The sequence below is a fragment of the Arachis hypogaea genome, chromosome 16 (assembly GCF_003086295.3).
Source record: "Arachis hypogaea cultivar Tifrunner chromosome 16, arahy.Tifrunner.gnm2.J5K5, whole genome shotgun sequence".
NCBI classification, from domain to species: Eukaryota; Viridiplantae; Streptophyta; class Magnoliopsida; order Fabales; family Fabaceae; genus Arachis; species Arachis hypogaea.
The window spans coordinates 93,149,814-93,157,714 of record NC_092051.1 but is presented as its reverse complement, the minus strand read 5'-3'; the positions used below and the strand labels follow the sequence as shown (position 1 = coordinate 93,157,714).

Genomic DNA, 7,901 nt, shown 5'->3' with positions numbered 1-7,901 from the left:
TGATAAAAGCGTTGCTTTTTGTTTTTCCATAACCATTTATGGCACCAAAGGCCGGAGAAACCTCAAGAAAGAGGAAAGGGAAGGCAAAAGCTTCCACCTCCGAGTCATGGAAGATGGAGAGATTCATCTCAAAGGTCCATCAAGACCACTTCTATGAAGTTGTGGCCAAGAAGAAGGTGATCCTTGAGGTCCCCTTCAAGAGGGAAGCCAGTTCAACTAAGAAGGCATGACCTCAAGCCCGTGGCTAGGGGATGGTTGGAGTTTATCCAACGCTCAATCATTCCTACTAGCAACCGGTCTGAAGTTACTATAGACCGAGCTATCATGATCCATAGCATCATGATTGGAGAGGAAGTAGAAATTCATGAGGTTATATCCCTAGAACTCTATAAGGTGGCAGACAAGTCCTCTACTTTGGCAAGGTTAGCCTTCCCTCATCTCATTTGTTACCTCTGTAATTCAGCTGGAATTGACATAGAGGAAGACATCCTCATTGATGAGGACAAGCCCATCACTAAGAAAAGGATGCAGCAAACAAGAGAGCCCACTCATGGACAAGAGCATGAGAAAATTCCTCATCATGAAATCCCTGAGATGCCTCAAGGGATGTATTTTCCTCCACAAAACTATTGGGAGCAAGTCAACATATCCCTAGGAGAATTAAGTTCCCACATGGGACAATTAAGGGTGGAGCACCAAGAGCATTCCATCCTCCTTCATGAAATTAGAGAAGACCAAAGAGTCATGAGGGAGGAGCAAGAAAAGCAAGGAAGAGACATTGAGGAGCTCAAGCACTCCATAAGATCTTCAAGAGGAAGAACTAGCCACCATCACTAAGGTAGACCCGTTCTTTAATTTTCTTGTTCTTTATTTTTCTGTTTTTCAAAAATTATGCTTTATGTTTTATTTATATTTGTGTCTTTATTACATGATCACTAGTGTCTTAGTGTCTATGCCTTAAAGCTATGAATGTCCTATGAATCCATCAACTTTCTTAAATAAAGAGTATTTTTAAGTGCAAAAAGAAAAAGAAGTACATGAATTTCGAATTTTAAAACAGATTAATTATTTTGATGTGGTGGCAATACTTTTTATTTTTCTAAATGAATGCTTGAACAATGCATATTTTTGAATTTGTTGTTCATGATTGTTAAAATTGTTGGCTCTTGAAAGAATAATGGAAAAGGAGAAATGTTATTGATAATCTGAAAAATCATAAAAATGATTCTTGAAGCAAGAAAAAGCAGTGAAAAGCTTGCAAAAAAACATATATATATATGCGAAAAAAAAGGGGAAAAAGAGAAAGAAAAAGCCAATAGCCCTTTAAACCAAAAGGCAAGGGTAAAATAAAAAGGATCCAAGGCTTTGAGCATCAGTGGATAGGAGGACCCATAGGAATAAAATCCTGGCCTAAGTGGCTAAACCAAGCTGTCCCTAACCATGTGCTTGTGGCATGAAGGTGTCAAGTGAGAAGCTTGAGACTAAGCGGTTAAATTTGTGGTCCAAAACAATAAAAGTGTGCTTAAGAGCTCTGGACACCTCTAATTGGGGACTCTAGCAAAGCTAAGTCACAATCTGAAAAGGTTCACCCAGTTATGTGTCTGTGGAATTTATGTATCCAGTGGTAATACTGGAAAACAAAATGCTTAGGGTCACGGCCAAGACTCATAAAGTAGCTGTGTTCAAGAATCAACATACTGAACTAGGAGAATCAATAACACTATCTAAATTCTTAGTTCCTATAGAAGCCAATCATTCTAAACTTCAAAGGATAAAGTGAGATGCCAAAACTGTTCAGAAGCAAAAAGCTAATAGCCCCGCTCATCTAATTAAGACTGATCTTCATTGATAAGTTTGGAATTTATTGTATATTCTCTTCTTTTTATCCTACTTTGTTTTTAGTTGCTTGGGGACAAGCCACAATTTAAGTTTGGTGTTGTGATGAGCGGATAATTTATACGCTTTTTGGCATTGTTTTTAGTGTATTTTTAGTATATTTTGGTTACTTTTTATTATATTTTTACTATTTTTTAAATAAAAAACACATTTCTGGACTTCACTATGAGTTTGTGTATTTTTCTATGATTTCAGATATTTTCTGGCTGAAATTGAGGGATCTGAGCAAAAATCTGATTCAGAGGCTGAAAAGGACTGCAGATGCTATTGGATTCTGACCTTCCTGCACTCGAAGTAGATTTGCTGGAGCTACAAAAACCCAAATGGCGAGCTCTCAATTGCGTTGGAAAGTAGACATCCTGGGCTTTCCAGCAATATATAATAGTCCATACTTTGCCCGAGATTTGATGGGCCAAACCGGCGTTCCAAGTCAGCATAAAAATTCTAGCGTCAAAACGCCAGAACTGGCATAAAAGCTGGAGTTAAACACCCAAACTGGCACAAAAGCTGGCGTTTAACTCCAAGAAAAGTATCTACATGTGAAAGCTTCAATGCTCGGCCCAAGCACACACCAAGTGTGCCCGGAAGAAGATTTCTGCATTAATTACTTATATCTGTAAACCCTAGGCTACTAGTTCTCTATAAATAGGACCTTTTGCTATTGTATTTTCATCTTATCAAAAGAGGGATCAATCTTGGTTATTCTGGTTCCCGCTCTGGGGCCGAACCTAATGAACACTATTTTCACTTATGTATTTTGAATGGTGGAGTTTCTACACACCATAGATTAAGGTGTGGAGCTGTGCTGTTCTTCATGAATTAATGCAAAGTACTATTGTTTTTCTATTCAACTCAAGTCTATTTCTTCTCCAAGATATTCATTCGCACTCAAGAACATGATGAATGTGATGATTATGTGACACTCACCACCATTCTCACCTATGAATGCGTGCCTGACAACCACTTCCGTTCTACATGCAAACAAGCTTGAATGTGTATCTCTTGGGTTTCTAATCTAAGATTAGAACCTTTGTGGTATAGGCTAGAATTATTGGCTAAACCTTGTCTGTGTTATTCCAAGTAGGATCTGGGAAGGGATGACTGTGACGAGCTTCAAACTCGCGAGTGTTAGGCGTAGTGACAGACGCAAAAGGATCAATGGATCCTATTCCAACATGATCGAGAACCAACAGATGATTAGCCGTGTGGTGACAGCGCATTCGGACCATTTTCACTGAGAGGACTGATGCCAGGGCATTTTGGCCAGTTTCACTTACCTTTTCTTTATTGTTTTTAGGGTAGTTTCATGCATTTTCTTAGGGAATAAGCAAGTTTTGGGTAGAATTTCACTTACATCTTGATTCAAGCATACATTGTGCACTTTACATGATTTCATGTGGATTTTGCATGAATTTAATAATAAATTGGATGATGCATTTCCCATGACTCGGACTAGAGCTTTGATGCACTTTATTGCTTGATTTCAGGACAAAGGAAGCAAGGAAGAACCACGTTAGCAGCCACGTTAGTCTAACTAACGTGACCTCTAACGTGGAATGGGAGCTAACTTGCAAAGTTAATGAGAAAAGTAATCGCCAAAAATGCCTTCAAAGCATAATAGCCCACGTTAAGAGTCACGTTAACTAAGTTAACATGAGTTAACTTGAACTCTAACGTGGAAGAAAGAAATGAAGCCAACGTTAGTGACACTTACCTTTGTCACTAACGTTGGACCAAGCTCACAATTAGCCACGTTAAGAGCCACGTTAACTCAGTTAACGTGGACTCTAACGTTGAGAAGCAAAAAAGAAGCCAACGTTAGTGACACTTAGCTTTGTCACTAACGTTGAGCTAAGCCACAATGAGCCACGTTAACTCCCACGTTAACTTAGTTAACGTGGAAGCTAACGTGGAAGGAGCAAGAATCGCCAACGTTAGTGACACTCACCTTTGTCACTAACGTTGGAATGAGCCAATGTGAGCAACGTTAACTCCCATGTTAACTTAGTTAACGTGGATAAGGGAAGGATGAGCCAACATTAGTGACACTCACCTTTATCACTAACGTTGGAAATGGCTATCATTGCTACGTTAGAAGCCACGTTAACCAAGTTAACGTGGACTCTAACGTGAGAAGTAGGGGCACATTGGAACGTTAGTGACAAAGGTAAGTGTCACTAACGTTCTCGAAGGATTGGCAAGCTTACGTTAAGAGCCACGTTAACCTAGTTAACGTGAACTCTAACGTAGGGGGAAGGGAAGACTCTCAACGTTATTGGGAAAGGTGAGTCCCAATAACGTGTACGAAGTACCAAGAGGCAGCGTTAGTGGTCACGTTAGTGCCACTAACGTTGAAGTTAACATGGACCATCCCTGGGTGAGGAACGTTAGTGAAAAAGGTGATTGTCACTAACATTCTCGAACCCACACTCTCACTTAACGTTAACGCCACTAAAGTCCTGAGCTAAACACCCTGCCTACTTCACACTTTCTCTCTGCAAGTAAAGCTAAGCCCACTGTAGAAGATAACTACTTCAAACTCAAGATCCAAAGGCCCATATCCAAGACTTGAAGAACCAACTAGAAGATCAAAAGAGTAGTATATATAGGGGTAGTTTTTAATTAGGAAAAGAGCTTTTTGGGTGATTGAAAATTGGGAACTACTCTCTGTATAATTTACTTTCTCTGCACTTCTAGTTCTAATTTTCATGATGTATTCTCCATCTTTGTTTTCTATTTCCAGAGCTATGAACAACTAAACCCCTTTCATTGGGTTAGGGAGCTCTGTTGTAATTTGATGGATCAATACTAGTTTTCATTATTCTTCTTCTATCTTTTCTCTTGATTTTACTAGAAAGCTTTCAATCTTCATCCAATTGGGTAGTTATCTTGGAAAAGAAGCTATTCATACTTGGATCTCTTCTGAACCTTGGAAGAGGAATGAAGAGATCATGCTAGAAATGCTTTCTCATGTTGGACCAAATTGGGTTTGGTTGGATATGGTAACTATAATCCTACTAACACTTGATTTGGGAAAGCATGTGGTATAATCAGTGACCATACTTCATCTCTTCTCATGAGCAATTGACCAAGGAATTGGCTATTGATCAAGATTTGAGAGATTGAATTGCCAAGGAATTGGAATTTGATCACTTAAGATTGCCAAGGAGATCAATGAATGCATTGATTGAGGAAAAGATGAAAATGAACTTGATCCGGAGAATGCAACATCTCCTAAGCCCAATGAATCCCCATCTCTGATCTTACCCATTCTCTTTAATTTCTGCTATTTACTTTTATGAGCATCTTCCCCATTCCCATTTAAATTCTGCAATTTACCTTCCGCCATTTACTTTCAGCTCTTTACTTTCGGCATTTACATTTTTTGCTATTTACTTTCTCGCCATTTAATTTCCTGCAACACTCAAACCAAATTTTGCTTCTCTCAACTAGAACATTCCTCTAATTAAATTTGCTTGACCAATCAATCCCTGTGGGATTCGACCTCACTCTATTGTGAGTTTTTACTTGACGACAATTCGGTACACTTGCCGAAGGAAAATTGTTGAGAGACAAGTTTCCGTGAGCATCAAGTTTATGGCGCCGTTGCCGGGATTAATCTTGTATCAACAATGATTAAATTGGAGGATAACTAGATTGAACATTTTTTTCTTTTGTTTGATTTAAGTTTATTTGAGTAATTTACTTTCTGTTCAGTTATTTTCTTCCCTTCCCACTACCTATTTTCTTAGTTGTTTACGATTCAGTCTACTAACCCACTAACTGTTTGATATATTGCATCACTCACACTAACAGCATTTCTAAAAAGAATAGTCTCTGCATCTAGTTCCTTGCTTGTGCCTTGTTGGTTGTATGATAGGGAGAAGAAGTGGGGCTTCAACTTCATTTGATTCTGAACCTGAGAGGACCTTCCTTAGATTAAGGAGGGAAGCAAGAGGAAAGAGAGTAGTTGGTGCTGAGGAAGAGGAAGAATATTTTGAACCAGACATGGATGAAAACATGGAGAACCATCATGAAGAAGAGGCTCACAACCATGGCAGAGAGGGTCTAGCAAATCATGCTGGGCAAGAGAGAAGAGTTCTGGGTTCTTACATCAACCCAAACCCAGGAAACTATGGGAGTAGCATCCAAAGGCCAACCATACATGCCAACAACTTTGAACTAAAGCCACAGCTCATCACCCTTGTTCAGAATAACTGTTCATTCGGAGGGAGTGTCCAAGAAGACCCCAATCAACATCTAACCACCTTCTTGAGGATATGTGATACTGTGAAGTCTAATGGCGTTCATCCTGACACCTATAGACTACTTCTGTTCCCTTTCTCACTCAAGGACAAGGCATCTAAATGGCTGGAATCCTTCCCAAAGGAGAGTTTAGCAACCTAGGAAGATGTGGTAAACAACTTCTTGGTAAGATTCTATCTTCCTCAATGGATTAACAGGCTGAGAGCTGAGGTGCAAACATTCAGGCAGCAGGATGGTGAGACTCTATATGAAGCATGGGAGAGGTTTAAGGACCTGACAAGAAGGTGTCCATCAGATATGTTCAATGAATGGGTGCAGCTACATATTTTCTATGAAGGCCTTTCTTATGAATCAAAGAAGGCAGTAGACCATTCATCCGGGGGATCTCTAAACAAGAAGAAGACCATTGAAGAAGCCATAGATGTCATTGAAACTGTAGCTGAGAATGACTACTTCTATACTTCTGAAAGAGGCAACACTAGAGGAGTGATGGAGCTAAACAATGTGGATGTACTGCTAGCCCAAAATAAGCTTATTACCAAGTAGCTGGCTGACCTCACCAAGAAGATGGAGAGGAACCAAGTGGCAGTAATCACCACCTCATCAGCAACCCAAGAGGGAGTGAATGCTGAGGCAGAGGAGGAGCAAGAACAAGCCAATTACATTGAAAACTCACCCAGGCAAACCCATGATCCATACTCCAAAACCTACAACCCTGGATGGAGGAATCACCCAAACTTTGGGTGGGGAAATCAACAAGATCAAAACCAAGATCAGAGACGTCACAACGCTAACAACCATGCAGCTCACCAACATTCCACACAAAGATCATATCAACACCACCCTAACAACACCTCTCTACATCCATACCAAAACCAGAATAACCAAACTCACCCCTCCACTCTCAACTCACCCTCATCTGAAGATAGACTCTCCAAAATTGAGACTATGCTTGAGGGCATATGCAAAGAGATTCAAGATAATAAGGTATTCAAAGAGGAGGTGCGAGCTAGCATTAAGAACCAGGGAGACACCATTAAGAGGCTGGAATTTCAAGTGGGATACTTATCTGAAAAGATTCCCAAACCTACTGATTGCTTCCCAAGTGACACAGAGAAAAATCCGAGAGGTGAAGCAAAGAAAGTCAGATGGGAAGATTGCATGATGGTTACTACAAGTAATAAGGAGACTGAGGAAAAGCAAAACAAGCCATTAGAACAACTTGGAGAGACATCAGCAGAGAAACAGGAAAAAGATCGCCAAGAACCCAAAACTTTACAAAAGGAGCTGACACAGAAGGAGCTGCTGAAACTCTATGCACCTTTTCCCCAACTACTCAATGGTGCTGTAGAGAAGAGAATATACTCCAGGTTTCTTGACCTGTTTGCATCCCTCCATGTAAACATACCATTCATCAAGGCCCTCCAACAAATGCCCTCATACATCAAGTATATGAAAGAGCTACTGACCAGGAAAAGCTCACTCAAGGGAGGACAAACAATAGTGATGAATAAGGAATGCAGTGCTCTCATTCAACCAGAGTTGCCTATAAAAAGGAAGGACCCAGAGAGTTTTCACATTCCCTGTGCAATAGGAGAAACACGGTTTGATAGAGGACTCTGCGATTTGGGAGCAAGCATCAACTTAATGCCTTTATCCCTTATGAAGAGGTTGCAGATCAATGAGATAATGCCCACAGATGTAGTCATCAGGCTGGCTGACAAAACTCAAAAACAAGC

The 7,901-nt window shown here is 40.1% G+C and overlaps 1 pseudogene; it reads right to left on the bottom strand.

Annotated features, from left to right (window-relative positions):
- Positions 1 to 6,357: 6,357 nt before the first annotated feature.
- Positions 6,358 to 6,459, bottom strand: LOC112761526 (small nucleolar RNA R71; annotated as a pseudogene).
- Between the last annotated feature and the right edge of the window lie 1,442 nt (positions 6,460 to 7,901).